This window comes from Balaenoptera borealis, assembly GCF_965194805.1.
Source record: "Balaenoptera borealis genome assembly, chromosome: 1".
Taxonomy (NCBI): domain Eukaryota; kingdom Metazoa; phylum Chordata; class Mammalia; order Artiodactyla; family Balaenopteridae; genus Balaenoptera; species Balaenoptera borealis.
The window spans coordinates 74,503,123-74,521,973 of record NC_138860.1 but is presented as its reverse complement, the minus strand read 5'-3'; the positions used below and the strand labels follow the sequence as shown (position 1 = coordinate 74,521,973).

The 18,851-nt window shown below is 36.9% G+C and overlaps 1 long non-coding RNA gene across 1 annotated transcript; it reads right to left on the bottom strand.

Annotated features, from left to right (window-relative positions):
- Window positions 1-1,273: 1,273 nt before the first annotated feature.
- Window positions 1,274-17,187, bottom strand: LOC309636016. The gene is made up of 2 exons (XR_014249181.1): window positions 15,688-17,187; window positions 1,274-14,735 (listed from the first exon to the last, which is right to left on the bottom strand). It is a non-coding gene; the product is annotated as an uncharacterized lncRNA (long non-coding RNA).
- Window positions 17,188-18,851: the final 1,664 nt, after the last annotated feature.

The following is an 18,851-nucleotide window of genomic DNA, read 5'->3' as shown; positions in this document are numbered from 1 at the left end:
TATAGAACACTAACCAACAATAGCAGAAAACACATTTTTCTCAAACGCAGGTAGAACATTCTCCAGGATAAAACCATATGCTAGGCTATAGAATGAGCCTCTATGCCTCAATACATTTAAAAAGTTTGAAATCATGCCAAGTATATTCTCTGCCACCCTATTCAATGGAATTAAATCAGAAATCAGTAACAGGAAAAAATTGAGGAAATTAATAAATCTGTAAAAATTAAATGACAAAATCCTACATAATCAGTGGGTCAAAAAAGAAATCACAAGGAAAATTAGGTGAAATTTCATGATGAATGGTAACAAAAACACAACATACCAAAATTTATACAGTGTAGCTTATATAGTGCTTAAAGGAGCATTTAAAGTTGTTAAACATCTAACTTAAAAAATCTCAAATTAATAACCTATGCTTCTACCTTAAGAAATTGGAAAAAGAACAAATTAAATTTAAAGTAAGCACAAGGAAGGAAATAAAGATTAGAATGGAAATCAATAAAATAGAGAATAGAATAATCAAGAAAACCCTCAAAACCAATTTTTTTTTTGAAAAGATTAATAAAATGGACAAACTTTTAGCTAGACTGACCAAGAAAAAAGAGAAATGACTCAAATTACTACTATTAGAAATGAAAGGGGTGACATTATCACCAACATTACAGAAATAAAAAAGAATTATAAGAGCATATTATGAATAATTATATACCAATAACTTAGATAACTTGGATAAAATGGACTATCCTAGAAAGATATAAATTACCAAAACTGATTTAAGAAGAAATAAAAAATCTGAACAGGCCTATAACAAAGGAAGAGATTGAATTAATAATTTTAAAACTTCTCACAAAGAAAAGGCCAGGCATAAATGACTTTACTGGTGAAATATTTAAAGAGTTAATATCAATTTTTCACAAACTCTTACAAAAAATAACAGAGTGGGGAACACTTTCCACCTTAAATATGAATCTAGTATAATCCTGATATCAAAACCAGACATAAACATCACAAGAAAAGAAAACTACAGACTAAACTACAGTCTCTGAATATAGACACAAATGTCCTTAACAAAATACTAACAGACTATGTTTAGCACCAGATAAAAAGTATTGTACACCATTACTAAGTGGGATTTTTCAAAGGAATACAGGTTGGTTTAACACCTGAAAATCAACTAATGTAATAATAGACCATAATAATAGAGTAAGCGACAAAAACCACATGACCATCTCAGTTGATGCAAACAAAGTATGTTTACAAAACCCAACACTCTTTTTTGATAAAAACACTTAATGCACCAGGAATAAAAGGAAACATCATCAATGTGATAAAGGGCATTTATGAAAAACTAACAGCTAATATCATGTTAATATCAACATTTACAGATGACAATTTTATATAGATAAAATCCTAAGGAAGTCTCTAAAACTTAGAACTAATAAACTGATTCAGGAAGTTTGCAAGACACTATATCAATATATAAAACAATCTGTCTTATTTCTATACACTAGTAATGAATAATCTGAAAATACAATTAAGAAAACTATTTCATTTATTAGAGCATCCAAAGATGCTTATCCAAAGAATAAGTCACTTAAGAATAAATTTAACAAAAGAAGTACAAAACTGATACTTGAAAACTACAAAAAAAAAAAATAAAAATTGCTGAAAGAATTAAAGAAAATCTAAGTAGTGAAAAGACAACCTATATTCATGGAGCATAGAACTTAATATTGTTAAGATGGCCATACTACAATTGATCTGCTCTCCTGTAAAATCTCAGCCACATTTTTTTTCAGAAACTGAATATGAATATGAATTCCAAAATTCATATGAAAATGCAAAAGATTCAAAATAGTCAAAACAACACTTTCTGATTTGAAAAGATATTACAATGCTATAGTAATCAAAACAGAACAATGTTGGAATGTGGGTATACATATAGGTCAATGAATATAATGTAAATTCAGAAATAAACTCTTACCTTATGGTCAATTGGTTTTCAACAAGGATGTCAAGATAATTTAATGGGGGAAAACAGAGTCTTTTCAACAAATGGTGTTGGAATAACTGGATATTCATATTCAAAAGAAGGAAATTGGACCCTTTCTTTGTATTATACAGAAAAATTAACTCAAAGTGGATTATAGACCTATATATAAGAACTAAAACTATTAAAATTTTAGAAGGAAATGTAGTTTTAAATCTTTGTTTTAGGCAAACATTTCTTAGATATGACACCAAAGCACTAACAACCAAAGAAAAAATAGATAATTTGGACTTGATAAAAATTTAAAATTTTGTTTAACAAATGATATCACCAGGGAAGTAAAAACACAACCCACAGGAAAGAAGAAAATATTTATAAGTCACATATCAGATAAGGGACTTATATCCAGAATATATAAAACATTCTTTCAACTCAATAATATAAAGATAAATAACCCAATTGAAAAATAGGCAAAGGATCTGAACAGCCATTTCTCCAAAGAAGATACACAAAGAGCCTAAGTACATGAACAAATGCCTAATCTCATTAGTCATTAGGAGAGTGCAAATCAGAGCCAGTAAGATACTACTTCACATGCACTATGAATGCTATAATTCAAACAACCAAAAACAAAAAAATGAAACAAGAAATAGATGATAATACATGTTGTCAAGGATGTGGAGAAATTGGTATCTTCATTCAATGCTAGTGAGAATGGTGCAGCTGCTTTGGGAAACTGGAAATATTTTAAAAAATTAAACATAGAGTTATCATCTGTCCTAGCAATTCCACTCCTAAGTATATACCCAGAGAAATGAAAACGTACATCCATACATATAAAAACTGGTCCCAAGTGTTCTTGGAAGCTTTATTTATAATAGCAAAAAAGTGGAAACAACCCAAATGTCCATCAAATGATAAATGGATAAATAAAATATGATATAGTCATACAATAGAATACCATCAAAAAGAATGAATTACTGATACATGCTACAACATTGATGAACTTTGAATACTTATCCTAAGTGAAATAAAGCAGTTGTGAAAGACTTCATGCAGGATTCTCTTTTTATGTAGGCCAGAATAGGCAAATCCACTGAGATAGTATGTAGATTTTTTTCCCCAGGACCTAGGGGAGAGGGCAAATGGGGAAGGATGGCTAATTGTATGTGGGGTTTCTTTTTTGGTGAAGAAACTATTCTAAAATTAGATTATGGTGATGGTTACACAACTCTGTGAATATATAATACTAAAAACCTTGAATTGTAAGCATTAAATAGGTGAATTTTATAGTATGTGAATTATATCTTAACGAAGCTGCTAAAAAAGAGTGATATGCTCCAGAGACAAAAATGGGAGGGAAAGTCAGTTTGCAATGAATTTATTATTTTTGACTTTTTTTCCATTTGATGTTATCCACTAGGAAAAATAATTAAGTGTAATTTAAAAGTAATAGCCCAGTGTTATGTAACTCGTACTAGAGTATGTACTTGAACCTGAACCTCTTCCAATATTTAGAAGATAATTAGGACCATTGCCCTGGTATTTACCCTTTGAGGCCTCTCCAGTCTTTCAAAATTAGAGGTAAGACTGGTTTATAAGTGATATTCTCTTGGAAGGTGTTAAGAAGACAATTCCCTTTATTGATTTTCTTCGCACGTTAGAGAAACTAGAGATGTTTTTCCTTTAAATTGTACTGAAGTCTCTGAGATAATATTTTTGACTAGCTTATCAGTCCCACATGTGGTATCCTACAGAGCAATATTCAATGATGTAGGTGCTAAAAAACTCAAAACCAGAAAGCAGGGTGCTAGGATCGAGACTTTTTATCTCCAATAATTTGTTCTGTGTCCTTGGATGATTCTAGTCTCTTTGACTCATAGTTTTCTCATCTATATAACAGAAAAACAGCATTTTTCTTTCTAACCTTCCAGAGTTTGTGAGTATTAATTCAAATCAGATAATGGCTGTGAAAATAATTTAAAATATAGAAAGTTCTTTACACATGTGAGATGGTATTGTTGTTATTTATTATAATTTAAAATCAATAAAATAATAAAAATGATAATAATTATGATAATTATTAGAAGGAAGTTTATGCAAAATATATTTGTTACTGGTTTTTGCTCTTTAAAGTTGGACTTGTGTATGCATCATATATCGGGGGATATATATTCTAGTTCTGGAGTTGCAAATACAGAGAATACTGTTTTTCTAGAGAAAATTCTGGAAAGAAAATGAAATGTCATCATATGTCTTTGCTGCCAACTTAGTGACTTGCTGAAAATATTAGAATATTAGAGCTGACATGAAAAAGAAGAGAAGGAGAAAAATGGAAACTCCAACTCATGCTATTCGTCTGGCATATATGCTGACTTCTATGGTATATGTGTGTGAAGTGCAAAACAAGTTTAGAATTTATGATAAAGAGCTGGTTTTGATCATACAGCACTTTATTTTAATTCTTTGCATTAACCCTTTGATTTCTGCATTTTCTTAGGTGATAGTAATTTTCTTGCAGCATGCCATGTACCACATCGATCTGATAAATGTCTATAAATTCTTCAAAACCCTGCTTAAGGTACAGTGTGGAAGATACTCCTTGGGGTGCCTTCCTGACACAAGAGGAGCTGATCATTCCCTGCCTTTTGACACCCAGTATATACTCCTCTGTTATTGTACACACTGTAAAATATGTCAATCATGTATTTTTCACAACTTTCTCTTACTAGATTGTAAGCTCATGAGCAAAGGGATAGAGATCAGTATTCTCTAGCCTACATGAATGTTACGATTAGTACATGAATGTTACGATTAGTACAACTTGTCCATTTTTCAACAATGCATTCTTATGAAAAATGATCAAGAGAATTAATAGATGTACAATCTCAGGCTTCTGCACATGGTAATCTGGAGAGAAGGGCTATGAGTTTCAAACCACATGGAATATATAACTATCCAGATTCAGAGCATCTGGTGATACAGAGAAGGCTCATATATTTGTTCAATAACAGAAGTCCAAAGTAGATCTTTTATAACACTATAAAGCAAGAGCCCCTGCCTTATGGGAGGGGCTAACCATAAGGAATTCTGTCTCCATCCCAAATAAATGTTGGTCCAGTCACAGCCAGGCTAATGGGATTTGCCTATGTCAAGGGGACGGGGCTCATCCTGATGCTGTACCTGTGACCTCTACACTGTCCCAGAACCACCCTTCTCCCCACGCCTCCATCCACTGTTGCTCTCTTCCCATGTCCTTGGTGTTTTCCCCTTTGCTCTTCTTCATTTTGATCTCATCTCCATGTCTTTTCTATATTTATTTATGTTGCTAAATGAGCTAATTCCACTTTGGGGTCTGTTAGCAAGCACCATTTTCCTTCTTCAAGAAGAAGTTGTATTGATGTGGAAGATGATACATAGCTAGATTAATTGACTAATAACAGGCCGTACGCTATTTCAAGCAAATAACTGAAAATATCAAAATCATCAGATCTACCACTGGCCCTCAGGAAATTCTTGTTTATTTTGAGCTGGCCATGGCACAGTTAATGTTCAGGAAGCCCCTGCAACATCTGACCCGAGGACCGAGAACACTCACAGGGTGCACAGCAAGGAGACTTCTGTGGAGGAGATGCTGCAGGGGTCAGAGAGGATGAGGAGATTTTGCTTTGTTATTCTTACAGGGGATAGAACTGGGTTGAATTTTTAACCTCCATCACTGCCTCTTGGTTAACTACATCCTTGTTTTACATTCACGGTTATATATGAACAGAGTTGAAAGGGATGTTAATACTTTTGTTGTTGTTGTTTGTTTTAAAATTCCATGGCCGAATAAGTCCAGAAAACATTGGGCTGCTGAGGGTTTTATTAACAGTCTCTTGGACACCCTATACTTATTCTTGGTGCAGTACTTACCACATCAAATTGCAATTGCCTAGTGTTTTGCCTGTTGATTTTAAGCTCTTAGAATCTTATTTTATGCTTTTTACCCTGTGTGTCTAGGACCTAGTAGAGAGAAAACACTAAGTTAATACTTGATGAATAAAGAATGATCTTCATTGAGACAGGAAGTAATATCTTGATCTCAGCATTTGAATCAGGATATTCACATCCTGTAGCCATCCCATCAGGCTCTGGACACTGAGGGGCTTATGATTGCCAGTCTCACATCCCTACTCAGCTGGCTCCCATTCCAAACCCCTAAACTCCCAGTGGGCCTTTGGGCACTGCTGCTGAGAGGATGCATGCTTGAATATTAAAGCTCTCTACTCTCTCTCTGACTTAACCCTGGCTTCTCAGAGCTGGCCCTCTGGGACCTCTCCAAGCCTTTCAAATGACATTCAGACAAACCAGGCTGAATTATGAAATCATAGCATTACTAATATCAAATCCCAGGACTCATATTTTAATATCATATATGAAATTCTGTCTAAAGACCAAGATTAATTTAATATGTAAAATAATAGATACCTCAAATTAATACAAAACATTGTAATACAAATGACTTTTATTCAGATTTGAATACTGCACACAAAGGCTATAAGTAAATTAGTTTTATTGATCTATATTCATAGAATTATTTAAATGTACCCTCTGGTACTAAGAGCCAGGGGTTTTTCTGATGCTTTCCATTAATGCATTTTTCATTAGTGGCTAGTGCTGGGAAGCCCAAATTTCATTTGGCTGCAAAAGATTAATTTCCTCTTGACAACCATTACCAGATTTAAAAAAAAAAAATGGGGGAGTTGAAACAGTGACCTGCAGGAGAGTTCTCAGAACTATGAATTAGAGGAACAGGAAAACACAGATAAATATATATATATATTGTATGCGTGTGTATGTTTCCTTGACTGTGTGTCTATTGGGGAGAAAACAGCCACTTTGAAGGGAAATAAATCACAATCTATGGTTCTTGGCCCTGTCTCAGAATATGTGTATATGCCATAATCATTTTTAATTGACAATTGACCTGTTTTCAGTCTCAGAAATATAAATAAAATGGCATATAGGCAATTAATTTCCAAATAATTCGGACTTATATTATCCCTCATTTTTCTGTTGGTTTGTTTCTCTGAAAGTATTTCTCATCAACCTCACAAAAGGAGCATATATAATAATAGTAATAATACAATTAAGGCTAATTAAAGCCATTAAAATTAATTTTGTTTGGAGATTTATTGGAAAATTTGGAACTTCCATTGAGATAATTGGTACACGCTGGGGAGTCACAAAACTGAGCCCCTGAATTTGACTGCTGCTTGGGTGCTGTAACAGCTAAAATGGTTTGCTGCTTTTGCTCCCTCCCCAGGGCACTGTAGTCTTTGTGCCAGCTCTGTGGGGAACATCCCAGCTTTCTCATTTAACTACCTCATCTTTGGAGCCTATAACCACTAACCTACTTAGATTACAACAGTCAAATAATACTGGTATGGACCATGAAGAACAAAATGGGAGGTATTTTTATAAGAAGGCAGAACAAGCAGTCATTTTTATGATGTGATTTGTGAATCATTAAATACCCCTTTGCTTAAAATATGTCACTCACAATCTTGCCCCAGTGCCAGAAAATTTCCCCTTTAGGAGGTATTCCTTAGATATTAAAGTTCTGTGTATTTTGAAGAGGTTTCTTTACTGTATAATTCCTCTGGGAGGGTTCACTCACTATCAAGCATGCACACCAGGGCTTCAGTGAGTCCCTGCAGATTGTTTTTTAAATTTACAACTTTCACAAAGTGTGGTAGGCAGAAAAATAGCCCCCCAATGATGTTCACATCCTAAACCCCAGATGGGACATTGTAACATGACACAGGGGAATTAAGGCTTCAAATAGAATTATGATTGCTAAACAGCTGACCTTGAAAGAGGGAGACTCTCCTGAATTACTTAGGTGGGCTCAATGTAATCACAAGAGTTCTTATTGCTAGAAGAAGGACACAGAAGAGAGAGAGGGCCAGAGAGATAGTGGTGTGAGTAGGACTCAACCCAATGTTGCTATAGAGGAATGGGGCCATAAGCCAAGGAATATGGGTGCCCTTTAGAAGCTGGAAAAGGCAAGGAAATGTATTCTCCCCTAGAGCCTCTAGAAAGGAATATAACACTGCTGAAGCTTTGATTTTATCCCAGTGAAACCCATTTTGTACTTCTTATCCGCAGAACTATATGATAATTTGTAAATTTGTTGTTTTAAGCCAGTAAGTTTTTGGTAATTTGTTACAGTAGCAATGGAAACTAACAGAGGAATGGGGATAGGTACGTTTTGGTAAATGTATAAGAAAGTAGAGATTAAATGGAAAGAGGGAAGGTTTGAGGCAAGAGCTTCAGAAAATAAAGTGCTATTAGTGAAATAAGTCAGACAGAGAAAGACAAATACTGTATGATATGCCTATATCATGTATAAGAGGAATTGGAAAAAGAAAACAAACAAACAAACTTATAGATACAAAAAATAGATTTGTGGTTTCCAGAGGTGGGTGTTGAGTGGTAGGGAAAAAAAAGAACGAAAGAAAATACAGAGCTATTTAGAAATACATTGTGAGGTGACATTGTGAGTGACAGGAATAAGGGAGGTGCTGGGCAGAGGGATAATTCATGTGGCTATTGGACAGATGCAGGATGGATTATACCAAGAAAGGAAGTGATAAACAAAAGGAAGGTAGAAGGGTACTGTACTCATTTTCTGTTGCTAGGTAAAAAATTACCACAAACTTAGTGGTAATCCACATATTTATTATCTCAGTTTCTGTGAGTCAGGAATCTGGGAACAGTCTAGCTGAATCCTCTGCTTATGTTCTCACAAGGCTACAATCAAGGTATCAGCCAGGCTGTTCTCATCTGGAGGCTCAAGTGGGGACGAATTCACTTCCATGCTCTTTCAAGTTGTTGACAGGGTTCTTTTCTTTGAGATTGCATGATTAAAAGTCCCAGCTTTTTGTTGGTTGTTGGCTGGAGCCCACACAGGTCCTAGAGACTTGCCCAGAGTTCCCAGATACCACTCATTGCTCCTTGCCACAAGGGCTACTCCAACTTGATGGCTAGCTTCATCAAGCCCACAACATGCTTCTCCAGCTCCAGTCTGCTAAGACAGAGTGTTATATAATGTAATGTAATTAGAAAAGTGACATCTCAACACCTTTGCCATGTTCTGTGTGCTGGGAGCAAGCCACACATCACTCCCCCACTCAAGCGAAAGGGACTGCACAAAGGTGTGAACACCAGGAAATTGGGGTCACTCTAAGGTCTATCCATCACTGACACCAAAGTCAAACTTGACCTGTGTCACAATTTTCCCTGAATCATGCATCTTTCAGGAAACGCATTAATCCTGCCAATGATTTGTCTGATAGTAAGATGATGAAGTTGATGGTCCCAACTGGCGGTTATTAGATCTCTAGGGCAGATCTTTAAGCCTTGAGGAACATATATCTCCTTGGTGTTTGTTGGAGGTGATAAACCCCATACAATAGTGAATAGAGTAGAGTCTGACTCCATATTTCTCCCCAATGTCTTATATTTTCTGCTTTTTTTCTTTCAGCTTCTTTATTCCCTAGGGTTTTCTTAGACTTCCAACCTCTTTCTCATAATCAGGAGTCTCCCCAATGAAACAAGCAAGTATCATAAACTCAAACGCTAGGGCAGTTTGTTGGAGGGAGGGTGAAACTGTGGCAGATTGGAGAGTGCATGTTTGTTTCAAAGCCAAGGGAGAGGTAGAATTCTGTTAATCAGAGTTGTAGGAAATCTACTCTCTGAAACTCTGAGGAAGCAGGTAAGAGCTGTCTTGGTCACTTCTCTCCTTCTCTCCCTGGGGTTTCCTGACTGTAAGTCTAGAGTAAAGGCAGATACCATGACCCAATCTGATCTGAATTTGGCCTCCAGGGGAAACAGCCAAGATGATTTAATGGATCTTCGTTCATCTCCAACTTCCACAGGGTTCAGCACGTCTCAGGCTATCATTGATTGCTTTAAAGAAATCACATCTGGCCAGATCGTGATTATTATTACGATTAGCTTACTGCTTTCTAGCAGTCTAACAATCATACCTTGCCAGCAAGGTTTAAACACCACCAGCAGATGAATGTATAATCCCAAAGTTCTATGAATTTGGCACCATTACCTAGATCATACTTCCCATTTTCTTTTACATATGACAAACCTTATTATAAAGCACTTCACTATGCCACAGTTTTATTTTTACAATGGATTAAATCATTTGCTTGAAGACATTGTGAATGGTGAAATCCTCTTTATCCTTCACAACCCAGATTAAGAGTTATCTCTTTTAGGAAACCTTATCTGAGCACCTCTAGACCGGTTGAATATCTCTCTCTTTAGCACAGTGTTTGCTCTTTTATTACAGTGTGTGTCTCCTTATATTTATAATGGTATTTTTTGGTTTTTTTCTTTTTGACTATGAGCAGTATGAGGTCGGGGATTGGGTGATCTCTAGCAGTGGAATATGCAGTAGGTCATTAAGTATTTGTTCAAGGAATTGGAAAAAAAAATAATGGCTCATTTGTTCTCATAGATGTGAAAATATAGAGAAATGGGTTGATCAGGACTTTAAGACTCCAGCTAAATGTCTTTTTTTTTTTTTTTTTACATTAGATTAAATTATAAAGAGTTCTGCACTGTGTCCAAAGATTTCACTTAAGGCTGCTTTCCATCTTTCATTCCACATATGTACCCTGAGTCCCTACTATGTGATAAGCACAACCCTGGTTCCTACTAAGTTCTAGGTGCCAGAGAGTCTAAAGTGACTGAAATAGATAAAGGGCTGCATTAATAAAGCTTACATTAAAAGAGCAAATTTTTTGAGTGTAGTTTGTTTTTCCTTGTTTTCAAATGGCATTTTAAAGCCAAATCTATATGTATAACATCACCATCGCTCTACTCCACCTTCCCCAGGATGCTCCTGTGGTATATTCTCAGAAAATTCAGGGCCCAAGAAGATGTGGTTTGAAAACAACAGCCTTAGTGGATTCAATAAATTATTAACTTCCCTTTAAGGTAATGCTTTTAATTTTTTTTTAAATAAATCACCTATTTCTAAAAGAGTGATGTTATCTATACTGGGCACTTTATGTGGTCTACCTCATTTTAAGACTTGACAATCATCCTAGGAGGTAGATAATAAATGTTATCCCTTTATACAGCTAGCATGAGATATGCCACAAGAGAGAGGTAGGGATGGAGCGAAACAGGGAAGAGAGAAGGAAAGGAAAAAAAACTTGCTAATTTTATATCTATGAACCATCTCTACCATTGTTTGATCCCTAAGCACTCTATAAGAAACATTCCATGCAGATTGAAGACATTTCTAACTTTTGCATTGTCAGAGTTTTCTGATTTTGTTTTTCTTTCTGATGCACGATCCAGTATTTTTGTTTGTATTACTGGGAGAAGTGTCTGATAACAGAAACCATCTATATATACCCTTATATTTGTAGATTTTTTTCTTTACACAGTAACATGCAAGAACTGAACAAATAATACCCTGAGCAAATATACTTAGCCTCTGATTATTCACAGCTGAAGTTGTTTAAGCATTTTAGTAAAAAGAATCAAAGGATCCTAGATCCATAAAACTGTCTCTTCAGTGAGAAAATACAGGGTATGAGTCATTTGCAAACGAATCTGTTTTGCATTGTTGGTGTTTATTTTTCTCTAGGACTGCTGGATTTGGACACATTGGCAAAGAGATAAGCCTGATTTTAAATTTTGCCTATAAACTGGGCTCTATGTTATTCCATACCTGTCATACTTCCCATTTGCACCCCATGGCATTGTAGAAACAAGAGGGACTACCTATTGTTCTTTTCAGTTGCCTTGGTCTGGATAGAGGGAGCAGCTGGAAGTATCCAGCTCTCTGGTGGGTAATGAATAAACAGGGATTTTTTGGTCTTGTCTGCAATCTCCAGTGCAGATGGGCTTGGCCTGGGGAGGTTAATTCTGCATGGTAAGAAGGCTGGTGGAGATACCTGTGGCATACAGAGGGATGGTCTGAGGACCATAGGCCTAACTCTAACCTGGCTCTAAACAGACACACAAGAGCAAATTTTCAGGAGCACCTCCGACACATAAGATGCATTCCTTATAAGAGTAGGGAAAGAGTGATGAGTCATAAGGGTTACTTTCATTCAGGAACCTTGAATTTTGTAGATTATAGAGGACTTGGACATAAATACATAAAGAAACCCTTTTGTGTGTGAAAATCTCCAGCACTATTTGCTTACAGCATCATTTAACTCCTCCAGACGTTGTCTGCACATTGACTCTAAGAGTCTTAGCTCTATAATATCTGCAAAATGGGGATGATGATAGTTACCTTACAAAATTGTTGTCAAATTAAATAAAAATAACATTATTAAAGTGTCTGGGACAAAGCCTAGCACATGATGAGTACCCATCAAATGATAGCTATTGTGAGAGAGACTGCTTATTTTCCCATAGAAAAATAATTCTCCCTTTCATTTGAGTAACAGAACTCCTAATTACTAAGAGCAACAATGTACCCAGATTAAATGAAAGAGTAAATAAATAAATAAACAAACAAATAAATAATCATCTAGGCCTATTTTTCCTACACAGAAAACGATGGCTAGTGAGATGTATGGAGTCATTTGGTAGACTGCCTGAGGAATCTCTAAAAGGGGTTAACTCAGCTGACTCAGCCAACAGGTTTTGCCTTTTGCCCTCCTCCTTCCTGTTGCTCAGGACTCTGTCAAGGTGGCTGGAGCTGTAGCAGCCATCTTGACCTTGTGCTGGTTTTGAGGATCAAAGACATGGCAGCATCAATTGTTGGAAGGATTCTTGTCCTTGATTACTTTGGAGCTGTCATCCCAGCCCTGGATTATTTATCCATAGAACTCTTATGTGAGAGAAAAATAAGCCTCTGTCCCATTTAAGTCACTATTTTTTAGATGTTCTAGTTTTTGCACACCAACTTTAATTCTAATTGAGGTAGCTTGTGACATTATTAGTAATTTAAAACACACACACACGTATATATATGTGTGTGTGTATATATATATATATATATATATATATTCCACATAGGGGAGCAGAAGGTCACCCTAATGTCCCCACTGAGTTGGTATGTAACATGTATCAAGCACACAGTGAGTGCTACAGACAGTGAAAACTATAAGAAATAAATAGAAAGAGCTTATGGTATGTCACTACTGCCCTATGAACTCTGTGAGAAAAATCAAGCATATCAAGCCCGTTCCAGCTAACATTAAAAATTCTGGGTATTTTCACATTTTATATTTGATCCACATATTACATATTACATTAAAAAATAGAAGCTTACAACTCTTTAATTAGCATTTTGATCCAGAAATTTAATAATATTGGGGGTATGACTGACACTCTTCTAGGGAGCAAACCTATACCTCTTTCTTCATCTATAGTTCTCCTTATCCCAATAAATGACCCCTCGACTCCCTACCCTCCTCCATAACTACACTTTCTCATCCTTCATCTCAACTTGAAACGTTCTTTTTCAAGGAGATCTTCCCTCCCCTCTTTGTTCAACGTCAAGTGTCCAACACTTTGTTTTTGTTTTAAACTCTGTACTCTCCCTTAGATGTTTAGTTCTGTAGTAGTATGAACCAAGCTTTCATTTCCACAATAATGTCCCCAGCACCTAGCATTGTGCCTGGTGCTTAAGGGTTTTTAATAAATAAACGACTGAATGAGGAAAGTTCTTCCCTTGTCTTTAGGATAGTCACATATTAAGATTGGTCAGCTGATGTAGGCAGTCAAGATTTCAGCCTAAACTATAGCATGACCAAGAAACCAGGAAGTGATTTTATGATTGTGTTAGATGGATTTCAACGTCAACATTAGCCACTCTTGACTTTTCTGCTCAAGGAAATAAAGATCCCTGAATCAATTTCTCAGATGAAACAAAGGGAGGTTTCTGTGAACACTAGCACCCAGCAGATAGAGAATTCCCTGGCTGCCCATAAAGCAGACAGGTATCTCAAACCACTGACAAGGACAGAGAAGCCTTTGTGCCTCCTGGCTGACAGCCCATTTTTCCAACAGCCCTCAGCCAAATGGGCAGCCAGCAAAAGAGCCAGTTGAATAGGATTGGCTATGCCTGTGAGATATGAGCATCTGGAGAGCAAAAAATATGTGTTCAAATTGGCACCACTGGAGCAGGGGTTGGGCAAGCAGAGTCAATCTACTATGGCCATTAGGATGCCCCTATATTCACCCTCATTTAAATGGTTTGTTCCTCTTATATCTGACATTGTTTGGAGGCTTCCTGATGGACAAAATGAGGTGACAAACAACAAATAATTTTAGGATAATGTTCTCATTTCCTGTTAATCTACTGCTCATTCAGCTTTTTTTCTAAGTTCTAAATTCTTATCCTTAAACTGGTGAAATCGAATTACAACATTTTTATTAGCAGAGATTAAGATTAAGATAAGCCAGGCTAGAGGTAGGAATAGGAATAAAATTATGTCTGTAATCACTATTGGAATTCCTCTTCTCAGGAAAAATCAACATGCTTTCTAACAAATGAAATTTTCAAATTTCTCAACCCACAATCAAGAACAAGTTCTCACTACACCTCATAAGCCAAAAGGGTGATCATCAGTGGTCACTTGAAGTGCCCTCAGAATGTTTTTAGTGTCTCTACTCAATCCCTTTGCTAAGTGTTACTGATCTAAAATATGAAACTTTCAGTCTTATGTCTCCTTTTTGTCACTCTAATTTTTAAAAAAAAATTCTTATTATAAAAAATCCGCAGTCCTGGTGTCTGAGTGATTCCCTGGGCCCAGCACAGGGACCAACTTTCCAGAGCCCTGAAGACAAGGGGTAACACCCCAAAATATGGACTCATTTTCCACTCTACCTTCATTGGCCGGGCAACTGCCAAGAACAAATGCCGCATCTCCCGATACCTGGCAAACAAATGCAGTATTGCCTCACGAATTGATTGCTTCTCTGAGGTACCTACCAGTGTATTTGGGGAGAAGCTTCGAGAACAAGTTGAGGAGCGGCTGTCCTTGTATGAGACTGGAGAGATTCCACGAAAGAATCTGGATGTTATGAAGGAGGCAATGGTTCAGGCAGAGGAAGCGGCTGCTGAGATTACTAGGAAGCTGGAGAAACAGGAGAAGAAACGCTTGAAGAAGGAAAAGAAAAGGCTGGCTGCGATTGCCCTGGCGTCTTCAGAAAACAGCAGTAGTACCCCAGAGGAATGTGAGGAGACAAGTGAAAGACCCAAAAAGAAGCAAAAGCAAAAGCCCCAGGAGGCTCCTCAGGAGAATGGAATGGAAGACCCATCTGTCTCCTCCAAACCCAAAAAAAAGAAATCTTTTTCCAAGGAGGAGCTGGTTAGTAGTGATCTTGAAGAGACAGCTGGCAGTGGAAGTCTTCCCAAGAGGAAGAAATCTTTCCCCAAAGAGGAACCAGATAGTGACGCTGAAGAGTTAGGAAACAAGAGGGTCCCCAAGAAAAAGAGGAAATTCTCTTCCAAGGAGGAGCCTCTCAGCAGTGGACCTGAAGAGGCTGCTGCCAGCAAGAGCAGCAGCTCCAAGAAAAAGAAAAAGCTCCGAAAGCTATCCCAGGAAAATTAGAATGGACATTTCCCTAGTAGGGCATAACTTACAGAGATATTTCCCAACCCATCCCCTATAGCCCAATAAAAATAAAAACAAAACAAAACAAAACAAAACAAACAAACAAAAAATCCATGCTTCCCAAAAAATAGAGTGCAATCACCCAGGTTTAATAACCCTCATCATTTTCATTTGTTTCATTTGTCCTTCTCATGCCCCCACCTTGATTTCTTTATTTTTTGCTACAGTAATTTGAATCAAATACTAGACTTTATTTTTCCTCCAAATGCTTTACTTTGCATTTCAAAGGTAAGATTGTCTTACATAATCAAAATGCCATTATTAAACTTAACAAAATTAGCAATAATTCCTGAATACCATCTAATGGCCAGTTCATATTCAAGTGCGCCATTTGTCTAAAAAAATGATTCTTTATAGGTGGCTTGTTCAATCACAATATAAACAAGGTCTACTTATTTGATTATTCTATCTGTAAATATCTTTTAAGTTTCTCTTAACCCAGAACTATCTAGTGTCCATCTCTTTTTTAATTTATTTTTTCCTGTTATTAGCTTACTGATTGACTTATTGAAGACATGCAGTCAGAATGTTCCACATTCTGGATTTGTCTATTTCTAGTGTAATTTAATTAGTTTCTCTCTTCCTTATATTTTTTATGGACTGAACATTAGATCAAAAACTTGGATTCTGTTTCAATTCATTTTTGGAATACTTCATAGTTGATAATGTAAACTCTGTAATATCTCACATTAGGAAGTAATGATGTTTGTTTAATGAGGAAAAAATTGGTTAGGGGTCCAATCACTCTGATATTTTGACTCAACAACTTCTTTTCACAATGTGAGACCTTATGCAGCTCTCAGTCTCCCATTCTGCTGACTCAGTGCTGGCAGTGCCTCAATAATGGGTTCCTAAAAGCAATTTGAAAAACACTACCCCAAGCCCTGCTTCTAAACAGGCATGTATAATGGTTTTGTGGCTGGCATATCATAGGCCTCCAAAAGAATCTCTAGGGGGCTTTCTAGGACAAAATACTCTGATCACTGCAGTCTAAAAACTGAGCCTAACTTTAGGAGGCATTAGAGAAATTGACAGGAATTGGTAAATTCACATGAAGCAGATTCTCAACAGTTTCTGGGATAAAACACTGGATATATTCATCTCCATATCTATAAATAAAGAGAAAATTTGGACAAGGTGATGTATTAAGATGTTCTTCGTTATCAAAATCTATGTTTTTAGACATTATTTTTTTTTTAATTTTATAACTACTTTATTTATTTATTTATTTATTTATTGGCTGTGTTGGGTCTTCGGTTCGTGCGAGGGCTTTCTCCAGTTGCGGCAAGCGGGGGCCACTCTTCATCGCGGTGCGGGGACCGCTCTTCATCGTGGTGCGCGGGCCTTTCACTATCGCGGCCCCTCCCGTTGCGGGGCACAGGCTCCAGACGCGCAGGCTCAGTAGTTGTGGCTCACGGGCCCAGCTACTCCGTGGCATGTGGGATCTTCCCAGACCAGGGCTCGAACCCGTGTCCCCTGCATTAGCAGGCAGATTCTCAACCACTGCGCCACCAGGGAAGCCCAAAGTCTATGTTTTTTATGCTGACATCAAATACACTCTGTGTGCAGTGACCCTGGACAAGTTGTGTCTGCATGTGTGAGTACTGAATATCACTCTGTTTATCAAAAAGTCAAAGTCTTGTGTCAAAAGGAGTATAGATTCAGTTTTTAAAAATGCATATGCTCCTTCAACATGGAAGGATATATTCCAGATTCTGACTTAATTAGTGCACACAAATTATTTGCTCATGCTGACACTTTTAACCTCTGGTAAGCATATCAAAAGTGAATTAAAAAATCAGGGATAAAAAAACAAAACCAATTTGGTCTTATGAAGGCAGCAAACTAAAAATGAGAATTATTTTTCCACCCACCTGGACCTTCATAATATTCCTTACTAATACTTGCATTCTTATAGACCTACATTCCAGGGATATGGCTCCTAGCTGACAAAAGAAAGACCACGTCTGTCCACACTTTTCTTCAACCTACTGCAAAGATTTTGGTTTGACAACTGGCAGAAAAACTTGCGGTGTTCAGATTGGAAAGGAGAAGACTTCAGGAGATGTGTGGGCTGTCTTCAAATACTTCAAGGTCTCTTCTGTGGAGGATGAGCTAGGATCAATCTTTGTGGTTCCAGAGGCAGAGAGCATAGGCAGGGCCAAAGAATGAGAGTGAGAAGGAAATAAGATACAACTGAAAATAGGGAAGTACTTTCCAAGTGTAAGTTTATGAGACCATCCTAAGACATAGTTGGATGTCTCTTCTAGTAGTAAGAATCACTGTATCTGGAACTTTTCAGGTTGAACCTAGATGCCTGGCTCTCCAAAACCGTGGAGGCTTCTGGCTTTGGGTTGGACTGTATAATCAGTATAACTTGCCAATTCTAACTCAATGATTCAATACTTTCTTACTCACTGTCAGCCATGTTTTCTCTACAAAGCTTTCACTCAAAACTTCCGTGAATACCAATTTCTCCTTTATCTGATTTCCTAGTACGTCTCTTATTTGTTCCATACATTTTGGTGTTTCAGATGAACACTTTGTTTTATGCTGTATTTAGATCTTTTTCCAATGGCTTTATATATACTGACACCATCTCTTCTCCTCTCTGCAAGACTGCATGCTCCTTTATATTATGGGAACTGTGTAATATGTTCTTTTGTTATGTCCCCCATGGTGCCATGTTCATGGCTGAACACATGGTTTGTGTGCAATAAATACATGTTAAAATGGATTGAATTGATGTTCAGGGACTTCCATCCAAGAAGGCAAAGCTGCACTGTGAAAGCTTCACTCTGAAGGGAAAAAAAGACCCAACTACGTGCTTCATCATGGCTCCCCTGAATTCTTCCATAGCTGTTCAACATCTTCCTGCTGGCCCCACCCTCTCCACCATTCTCTCCGCCTTGCCTAGTTCCCTCCTTCCCACAACCCACTTCAGCCTAAGCAAAACAGCCATCTTTGGCTTTATCTCTCCTGGTAAGTTCATCCATTTTTTTTTTTAGAGGGCAAAGGAAGGAATTTTGTACCTGAAGCCTTTCTTGGGATAACTGAAACAAAAAATTCTTTCCTCTCATTTTCTGTTGGGATGAGTAAAGTAGAATACACACAAACACACATAAACAGATACGCATACAGATGCACACATATACAGACACACACACACATGCACAGAGGGTTCTGATGTCTTGATTCTA